The sequence below is a fragment of the Maniola jurtina genome, chromosome Z (genome assembly GCF_905333055.1).
Source record: "Maniola jurtina chromosome Z, ilManJurt1.1, whole genome shotgun sequence".
Taxonomy (NCBI): domain Eukaryota; kingdom Metazoa; phylum Arthropoda; class Insecta; order Lepidoptera; family Nymphalidae; genus Maniola; species Maniola jurtina.
In genome coordinates, this window is record NC_060058.1 from 1,312,206 (window position 1) to 1,323,078 (window position 10,873).

Consider the following 10,873-nt stretch of genomic DNA (forward strand, 5'->3'; position numbering starts at 1 on the left):
GAAAAAGCGAGGTTGGATTACTTTCTGCGAGTCTCTGGATCCCCGATCCCCATCTACCTTGGTATGGGATAGAATGAAAAGATACCGGCAATCTGTCTCCTCTAGTGACCCAACTTCCAATAACGCATCTGTTTGGTTAGATGCTTTTGCTGACAAACTTGCTCCACCATTTGTTCCATGCGAATATTCCTGTCCTCATCTAACTCCACTTACTTCCTCAGACACTATGGATGCCCCATTCAGTTTCTTGGAGTTGCAGTGTGTTCTCTCGGACCTTAAAGACTCAACTCCAGGGGAAGATGGTATCCCATATTCCTTTATTGTAAAACTTAACAATAAAGCGAAACACTGCTTTCTTAACATGATAAACAGGTTTCTAGAATCAGGAATCATCCCGGGACCTTGGAAAACGCAAGTAATAATCCCCATTAGGAAACCTGGTAAAGATCCTTCTGACCCAAATGCTTACCGACCGATTGCCCTATCTTCAACTTTGGCCAAAATTATGGAGCACTTGATTAAAAACCGCTTGGAATGGATAATAGAAAGCAGAGGTTTAATTGCCAAGTCTCAATTTGGCTTTAGAAAGGGCCTTGGTACAATGGACAGCCTTGGAGTTCTTTCAACAGACATTCGATTAGCCCTAGCTAAAGGAGAGTACCTTGTGGGTGTATTCCTAGATATTGCAGCAGCATATGATAACGTTCTTCTCCCGGTACTCAGGCAGAAACTGCAACAGCTGAGCATCCCACCGAGATTAACTCAAATAATATGCAATCTTCTCTCATCTAGAACCATTCTGGTGAGAACTAAATCCCTAAATCTTCCCCCCAGAATGGTCTGGAAAGGTCTCCCTCAAGGTTCTGTTCTGAGCCCACTGCTCTACAATATTTACACCTATGATCTTGAAATGTCTGTTGAAAGTTTTTGTAACATCCTGCAATATGCAGATGACATAGCTCTGTACGCCAGCTCCAACTCCATGGACGAAATTTCTACCTGTTTGAACTCTGCTTTGTATTATCTAGGCCAGTGGTTGTCAGATCATGGGCTTACACTGTCAATCGATAAGTGCAAGGCAGTCATCTTCACAAGAAGAAGACAAATTCCAATACCCAATGTTATGTTTGAGGATCAACACATTTCTCTCGCATGCAAAACCAAATTTCTTGGCGTGGTTCTAGACTCCAGGCTGAACGGTGTAGCTCACTCCGACTATGTTACCCGTAAATGTGAAAGCAATATTAATATCCTGCGAGCCTTGTCAGGGGTATGGTGGGGTGCCCACCCTTACACCCAAAAGTTATTATATAACGCCATAATCCGTAGTCATATGGACTATGGATTATTTATTTTAGACCCTATAAATAAGTCGGCTTCAGAAAAATTAAATAAAATTCAATATAAATGCCTAAGGCTCATTCTTGGGGCCATGAAATCTTCTCCCACCAATGTATTGCAAGTTGAATGTGTTGACCCTCCTAGACTTCTACGGGCTCAATATCTCAGTGATCGCTTTATCTGTAAAGTATTACAACTCTCTTCCCATCCTTTATTGGACAAGCTTCATAAGCTTTCCTCCGTCTTAAGGCCAAACCATACCCGTCCATGCCTTTTAAAAAGTTTTGTCAAATATACTCAACTCCCACATCCACTCTACTCTTCTCCCAAACTCCCCTTGTTCTCCTCCTCATTTGCAGGGTTAACATATAACCCACCGATTGCCAGTCTAGGTCTTCATAAAGACACAAGTGAGGCAAATGCAAAATTTAATGAAATACTTCAAAACAACTGGTCCGATTCCTTAGCAATATATACAGATGCCTCCAAGTTATCCAACAATGGTTGTGTTGGTGCTGCCTGCTGGATTCCAAAATACAAGATAGTCCTTCAATACAAATGCCCCCCTGAAACATCGGTATTTACAGGAGAGTCTATTGCTATATTAGAAGCTACCCTTTTTATAGAGTCCCATAACGTACAACAATCAATTATACTGACAGACTCTTTAAGTTGCCTGCAAGCACTTAAAGGAAATCCCTTCCGTAGTAAAGCTCTGATCTCCATCATCTTTAAAATCAAAGAAACTCTATACTCCTGTCATCAAAAAGGTCTCTCTGTTACATTGGCATGGATCCCAGGTCACTCTGGTATAAAAGGTAATGAGAGTGCAGACTCCTATGCAAAGCTCGCCACTGAATCAGGTTCTCTAACATATTTTAAAAATCACTCCCAGGATCTGTGTGCTCTTGCAAAAACTGACCTTATTAATTCTTGGAACACATTGTGGATTGAATCAAAATCGGTTAAAGGTAAATATTATGCTTCTTTGCAATCTGAAATTCCTCGAAGACCGTGGTTCTTTTTTCATCAAAATATGGTTCGTTGGGTTGCTTCAACTATCACCCGGTTACGTATTGGGCACTCTTGCACTCCAGTCCATTTGGCCAAACTGAGAATTAGAGATCACTCTTTGTGCGAATGCGGTTTGGATGAAGGGTCACCCTCCCATATCCTCTTTTCCTGTCCAAGACTTGTATATAAACTTTATGATGTTCTCCCTCCTAAGATCCCTCGTCCCCTAAGTGTTGAATGTCTCTTAATGTTTGTGTTTAGTCCCTATGTAAAATTTTTGTGTAAATATATTAAGTCTAACAAAATAAAATTGTAAATTAATCTATTAAGTTTAAAATATTCTGTATATATTATTGTTTATGTAAGTACATGTACATAATATTTTTTATTTGTGTTGTTGTAGGTTATTTACTAACATCATAACCCATCTAGTCCAGTTACCTACCACAAATCGGACTGGGATTGTCCAGAAAAGACTTGGATGTAAATAAACCGTTCAACCTCCTTTGTGTTTTCTCCAAACAACGCGTCTTTGGCGAAGTGAATTGTGCTGTGTGGCACAACAAAAAGCCACTAAAATAAATAAACAACAAAGTGAAAATAAATAAAAGCAAACTGAATGAAAGGATTTTAATATACAGAAGTTCATTTAAATAGTTATTCAAGAACTAGTGATTATAATATATATTGTATTTAGGTGTGTAGGTACTATTTAAATAAAATGCAATGAGTACCTAATAATATCGTATGTCAGCTTTATATGTACGTTTACTGTCTCTTGATATCACGTCTACATAGGTTTTTTTAGAATAATAGCACTTAATAACTAGATTGGTATGTACTTAATAGGTACATATAACTATCTACATACCAATCTCTTGATTTGATTAAGGGAAGTGACCTAACCTATAGTGAAATCACAAGTGTAAATTAAAAATTTATAACACCCCCGACAAGTGAAGGTTACAGTAACTAGAAAAGACTAGAGATATAACTATCTACATACCAATCTCTTGATTTGAATAAGGCAAGCAAGTGATCAGGTTTCAAGAGTATCTAGTCGCTTATAGTGAAATCATAACTTCATTATTATTTTGTACCTACTTAAATAACTAGTCTATTAGGTACCTAGCATAAAATGGGTTCAAAAACTATTGAGCCATAGCCCATCACTGATTATTTAGTATATTTGTTAGACAGCTTTGGCTATTAAAATTCCAACATTTTTTTAGGCAGCTTTGGTGTTAAGATTACAACATTACATAGACTTAATCTTGTAATATACCATACAGTTTGGTTCTACAAAATTAAAAGCTAGGACTTGTGTTTAAAGTGGCAATAAAACATTTAATCTATGTATAATAGTTCAATAGAAAGGCAACCTTATATAACACTTTAATAAATAATTAAGTGATAAAGTTAACATAATCTCTTAATTTTTTTAACCCCGAACCAAAAAGAGGGGTGTTATAAGTTTGAGGTATCTATCTGTGCCATCGTAGCTCTTAAACTAATGAACCGATTTTAATTTAGTTTTTTTTTTTTTGTTTGAAAGGTGGGCTTGATTGAGTGTTCTTAGCTATACTTAATCCAAGAAAATCGGTTCAGCCAATTGAAACTTGTCAGCTCTTTTCTAGTTACTTGTAACCTTCACTTGTCAGGGGTGTTATAAATTTTTAAATGTTTATGCTTAGTAACTTACAAATATGCAGAATCAGGACATTGAGTTTAAGCTGTATGTCAGAATAAAGTGTATCTGTTTGTCTGTCCGCTAGCTTTTTACAGCCTACCTGTTCAACCAATTTTGAGGAAAGGTACAAGGTTCTTGTATCCCGGAGATGGACATTGCTGATGTTTTATTACAGAAAAACAGTTCCTATGGGATAAATCCGTGCAAATTAAGTTGTCATTATTATCATTTATTTGGTATGGAGTATTTGGTGTCATACTGGACTACATAGACTAGGTATCCTGGAAATCAAAGAGTTAGCACTGGATTTTTAAAACTTAAAAGGGCATCATGTAGTTATTAAATATTATAAATAACACAAGACTACTATCTATCTTAACAGATATATAGTAAAATAAGAAGAATATTACCTAATTGTCTAATTAGCAATTTAGAAAATTAAAGATCAATAATTCCTTTTTCAGTGAAACCCGAGCTTGAAAGCCTGTGGATTAGTGCCTAATCCACTTTGCTAGAAGACTGCATTGTGGTGTTCCTGCATCAAGACTACACTACAGAATAAGCTCCCATAAGCTGTCAGTGCAGTAACACTCCTGTACAATTTTGTAATAATATAAATATTTAAAATTAAATAAAATGTTTTTTTTTTCTCTTCTGTTTTATTAAGTATTAAAAAATGTTTTTATAGCTAGAACCAGCAAGAAACTCAACGGTTGCTCATTTCAAAGATTTTGATATATTGAATGAGTTATTGGTTAGGTTAGAGAGCTGTGGCAGGCATGCCAGTCTTCGTTGTTATTTTTTTATAACCACTTCTTGAATGACTTACTGTCTGTTATTAAGTCTGTATGTTACTGTAGTAATTGTTAAGCTATAAGTAATCAATTTGGTGTGCTAATCTTTGAATTGACAGAACCAATTTTGATGAGACTTTCACAAGCAGTTGGGACTTGGGGTGAGACGCAATCTTTAAACTAGAATGACAGGTTCTAAATCTAGTGCTGTCCTTTTCCGTAGTGCAGGGAGCATTACAAAAGGAATAGCATTTAAACCTGTCGCTTTAATTTAGTTTTGAACATAGATTTCAGGCAATATCCAGGCAGGCAAATTCCAGGATTGGTTACTTATGTAAACCCTAAGAACTTTTATTTTTAAAATGAAATAAAACAAATTAAAACAATAAAGATTTAATGACTATTACTTAAAGATCTATACCTTACACCTGTAATAGTATTAATACCTAGGTACTTTTAGATACCTAGGTATTAGGTACCAATAGGTGCATAAATAAGTAGGTACCATACAACTGTATAATTAAATTACATAAGATGTATTTAAGCACCTACATCATAAACAGTTCTTAATATATGTATAGGTATTCTACAAGATTGATGACCTCGGGTTAGTCTTGAATTGAGTTAGGTAGGTACTTGGGATCAGGGAGGCAGGCATCATAATCTGGTAATAATACTGGTGATCTGCAACCTGAAAAAAAAAATTGATTCAGAAAATCACACTAATATTATAAAGGAGAAAGTTTGTGTGTGTGTGTGTGTGTGTGTGTGTGTTTGTTACTCCTTCACGCAAAAACTACTGGACGGATTGGGCTAAAATTTAGAATGGAGATAGATTATACCCTGGATTAGCACATAGGCTACTTTTTATCCCGAAAGATCAAAGAGTTCCCACGGGAATTTTAAGAAACCTACATCCACGCGAACGAAGTCGCGGGTATCAGCTAGTATTTAATATAAGCTACATAAAATTAGGCAGATAGGGAGGTTCATTTAACACAACATTTCATTAACTTATGCCATGTTAGGTAGGTAGGTAGGTACTTGCTTGTCTGAGTGGATGCAAGCTGGCGTGGCTCCATCATCAATGAATGCAAGGAGTGATAGGTGTTATAGGTACTGTTTGCAATTGTATAAGTATACCTACCTACTTCACCTCTGTGAGGTAATAAGTTTGAAGAACATGTACTGAGTGTTTAGGTACCTACCTAGGTGAATACTTCTAAACAACTACCCAGCTGTGCAACAAGCCAACTCACTATGGCTTTGCACAAGTACCTACCTAGGTAACTATACTGGTGGAATTTTAATAGATTAATTTTATTTATCAGATATTATGATAGGTAGTAGCTACTTTCTATAAGTGAATCCAATCATGGCAAAATGTTCCAGGTAAGTAAATGATGGTGAAAACAGCTGCAATGAAGAAATTTAAATAGAATAGAACTAAATATTCAGATACAGAGATAAGTAGGTACTAATGAATTTATCACTAAGGAATTGAAATTTAAACAGAGTAACACATAAGTACCTACCTGCTTGTACTTGGAGCCACACGTATTATGTACCTACTATAAGGCTTAGAATAATATTATGTAGATATAGGTAGGTAGCGTACCTACCTATTGTGCATAGACTTTCTTAACTTAGCCTCAATGCCCAATGGTGAGGGTGATATGGTAGGTACTCTTTGTGGTCGATCTTCTAACATTACAATTATTCTACCTTAACATTTAGCATTATTAAATGCATTCTGCGAGCCGATGGCTATCGCTGCACAAAATGGATCGTTCGAGATGCACTTTTATCATTTCAGTCTACGGACGTCTGTCGTCTAGGTAGGTACTTCTAAATGTAGGGTTTTTCAAAGAGGTTCACCACACCCAGCCTTGAGGCTTCCTGTGCCCTCATCCAGTCACTTAACGTTACTCTGTAATATCGCCAGTCAATGACACGGTATCCCACACTACACTTAGGTAGGTTCCTGAGGTACGCTGTGCTTGTACCCAATCTCCGCCCAATACGACAGGCATGGATTGTTCATTGCCACTTCAACTTGCTGGTGGCTTGGGCTATGTTAGAACCTTTCTTTGACGGATGCACTATGTACATCACAAATAACGCCGCTGAGTCAAATTTAGTTACACAACCACGACGGTTAGCTTTCACAGTCTGCTTGATCATTCTCCTCGCCTCCCGTGGGCAAATTAAGGCCCAGGGACTTATAAAATTTCATCATTTTGTTTATTTATCACTGCTCTCAAGCTTCTCTCACTGAGTATTTTTTGGTGAGTTACAATTCGACCACCGACTCGTAAACTTACGCGAAAATGACGTCATTTACTAGTTTTAGCGTGTCAAATTGGTGTCAAACGATGAACTCGTGGTTCGGATTTGCTGGTATTGGTATTGGTTTCGACGAAAACGGCTGCCATTCTCGATGGTGACGTATTAATCTGGTATTTGGTATGGTAAAGTAAAAGATATACTCGCATTTGCTCGATCAACTTTAGTTCGTAATGTTTCCGCCTGTGTCGCTGGCTGTAGATGTATGAAAAAACTCGTTTTCGAGTTTAGTATTTTAAAAACTGTGAAATCTTATACTAGCCATACAGGTACCTAGACAGCTATGGAGCAATAGGTATAGTATTTAAATATGTCTGTAACCTACTTTAGTCTCTAGCTTCGTGCAGTTCAAACCAATGGTCCAAAATTCCAGTGCCGCCCGACGTTACTTATTTGTGGGATTGAGAATTCTTAGTGTGTCTATTTATTTTTAAATCACACATATTTGCTTGCTTATACCGATGGCCAAGTTAAATATGTCAACTTCTTAAAGTTGATTTCAATCTACGGAATATAATATAATATGTAAATATCGCTCACCCCACTTTTTAATGTCACTGTTCACACTAAGATGTACCTAATATTATATCACATCTAAGTGTGAACAGTGACATCTAAAAGTAGGGTGAGCGATATTTATATATTATATTAAATTTCCGTAGTTTGAAAACGGCTTAAGGTACGTAAGAATATTATTCTTTTTTCTTAAAAGCTGAGTGCTGATTTTTATCTACATTTCCTGAGTCATAATATAAAAACTCAACCTTTAAGGCACCTGGCGGAAATTAACGCTGACGAGAAGTGTCTGGCAATGTTGAATATTCATTATCAACAACATTCTGTAAAACATACAAAAATTAAGCACTCAGACTGAAAAGTGAGTAATATTATTACGTAGACACGCACAGTAGACGGGAACGTTTTAGTGCGGAAACCAGCCCAAAGAGAATTACGTAGGTAGCTTTAGCAGCTAATAAATTAGCGGTCGTTATTATAATAGTACTCACTAACACAAATCCATCCAACACATTTTGGTTCTCAGAAAATAAGTAAGGCGATCGTGGGATTTTGCTCTACTAGACGTCATAGCGTAAGCATTTCCCCTAATTTTGTACTGTTTCCAATAAATAATAATATTTACGCACAAGACTAGGACGGGGCTGCCAACATTTTTTTTGGCTCATTATAGTATTTTTCAGACTAAGCTATAGAAAATATATATAGAACACTTCAAAAATATATACTTAAATAGTTTTTTATGCAAAGAATTAATAAGACAAAACCATGTTTAGCATTTTAATATTATTCTACTTATGTACTAATAAGTTTTTTCGGTGACTTGTAATAACTATATCTCACAGCAAAATAATGAAACTAGGTGTTTTAAATTGTATTATTGAATTTTGAATATTAAAAAAAATTTTGAATTTTGAATAGTAAAATTAAGATAAGTATTTCAGAATTTGTCAACGAATACCCATTGGAAAATTATTGTTATTTTTATCATTTCTATGGAAGTTTGGCTACTAAAGATTGTATTATTTTGTTTTTGTTTCTTTGAAGCAAATTTAGTTTTTCTTAGTTTGCTTAAAAGATAAACCAATCGCAGCAACTTCGAAGAAACTTTTAGACCTTCTGGTGTTAAGATTTTCACTCATATCATGATTTCATTGTCAGTTCGCGGTATCAAGGTCGTATGGGGCGCGTATAGTGCAACTCTCACACATTTCAGAGAAAAGCTACCTAAATGTTTACCGTTGAAGTAAACTAAGGAAACGTTACGCCTCTTCTTTTACAAAGATTTGATATTTAAAAAAAAAATCAATCATCCAACTGAAATATAGTATTTTTTGCTATGTATTTCTTCAACAGTATGTAGTACGGAAAACCGAAATAAAGTTCAATACTACATATAGTACGGTTGGCAACCCTACAAGACGTCTGCGTCGCCAAGTCACTCTAGTTATTGTGGTATACCTATCATTCATAAAATGATAATAGTGATAATACTAGGATAGTTTTAGTTGGACTGTCGTCAGCTCAGAATTCATACAGCTTTGTTTGTTAGATTCCAATTTCCTTGAATTGTCGCCTAACATCTAACAAGACCATGATAAATATCCCGGAAGAAACGAGAGGTTAGAAATAATTTTACGATAAAGTAGTAAAGTGGTCATCACAGAAATGGACAGTTAAAAGTACGCTGGAAACGCCGTGCCATACAAAATTGGGTGTTATTTTTGTGATGATTTGAAGCACCGGTAATTACAATTGAGGCTTTGTGTCACATGGTTTTCGTGGTGACTCTATGTTGGCAGATGTCTCATTACTAATATTTACTAGTAGCTCCTAGTACGCTCACAGGACGTTTACTGCTGCTATCAGCGTCAAAATAATGATAATCAAGTTACTTCAAAAGCAGGTCGGCGATCGCAAGTCCAGCGTACCTACTTAGTATTAGTATTATCGGCTTGTCATTATCATACAACCGTAAATACAAAGGTTTAGTTCTGTAAAAGTTACAAAGAGTGTACCTAGTAAAAATATGGGTGAAAATAATGTAATGTAGAGACTTTTAATTTGCTTTAATGGCGTATTTGGTGACATTAATTGGCGACTAGATGGTGCTTTCTGCCGATATCTTGGCGGCATTTCAAATGATCCCGCAAACTAAATTTAATGTAACAAATTGCGTGTAACCCGTTTATTACAGGTATGACAGCTATTGCATGCTGAGGACACCGTCGTTTAGCGGAAGTTTTTGCGCATGATAGAGTAAGTTAAGTGAACTAGTTTTACCGCAAGGGTGCCTGGACGTCTGCTTTAGCGTGTCGCTATACATCCATTATTTAGAGTATTTCTGTGATTATCAGCTTCTTTATGACAGTTCGCAATGCAGAAACGATGGTAGCGCAAGTAAGCGGTAGAATAAGACAGAGTTTCGTAACAATAAGCGAGAGGCGGGAGGCGCAACAATGATAGCCGGCACTCGGCGGGCGCCCCGCGCTTTGTCCGTGAAACTCCAAAAAGTCGCACTAAACTCATGAACCTGACGGTTTGGCACTGGGCGAACGGGAACGACCAGGGAAGCGGGCACGCGGGTAGGAGTCGCGTGCGGCCGTGCGCCGTGCGCGACCGCGCTCATCGGCGCGCTGCAGCTGGGAGCGTGGCGGGCGATCGGTCGCGGCGCCTCCACGCTACTGCGGCACGCGCCAACCCGCGCCTGCCCCGCTCCACGACGCATCCCCTAGCGCCCCCGCCCCCCGCCCCCCGCCGCGCCGCCGCCCGCCCGCCCGCACGCACGCGGCCCGCCCGCCCAGCGCGCCCGCCACGCGACCTGCACATCCACAACACTCACTTCACAACATACATCAACATTTTACACCACCGACTCGCTTACAACATTGCCCGACATGCGGCACAGATTGAAATTAAAGGTTACAGTGAAGTTACATGGTCGTAATGTACTGGTCATGTAATGGTGTAATCTAAAATAAATAATATGAATATATTAAATGAAATGAAACGAAATAAACTGAATTGAAATGAAATGAAATGAATTTATTTATTTCATGGAGGGCAGCATTTGTCACTTATGATATGTCTCTATGATAAGACTCTACATAGCTACACCGGTTCGGATGAGAGTTCAACAGATTCTAGTGAGGAGAGTCAGCAAAAAACTAAG

General features: G+C 37.5%; 1 protein-coding gene and 1 long non-coding RNA gene across 3 annotated transcripts in view; one reads left to right on the forward strand and one right to left on the reverse strand.

Annotated features, from left to right (window-relative positions):
* LOC123880499 (potassium voltage-gated channel protein Shaker) overlaps positions 1-10,308 on the reverse strand; it is a 181,210-nt gene extending 170,902 nt beyond the window's left edge. Inside the window, exon 1 of one of the 2 annotated variants that reach the window (XM_045928651.1) lies at positions 10,235-10,308. The gene's annotated coding sequence lies outside the window, so the exon portion shown is untranslated. The remainder of the gene's footprint in view (positions 1-10,234) is intronic. The other variant, XM_045928652.1, reaches the window with a different exon arrangement.
* Positions 3,125-4,695, forward strand: LOC123880509. The gene is made up of 2 exons (XR_006799273.1): positions 3,125-3,280; positions 4,510-4,695. It is a non-coding gene; the product is annotated as an uncharacterized LOC123880509 (long non-coding RNA).
* Positions 10,309-10,873: the final 565 nt, after the last annotated feature.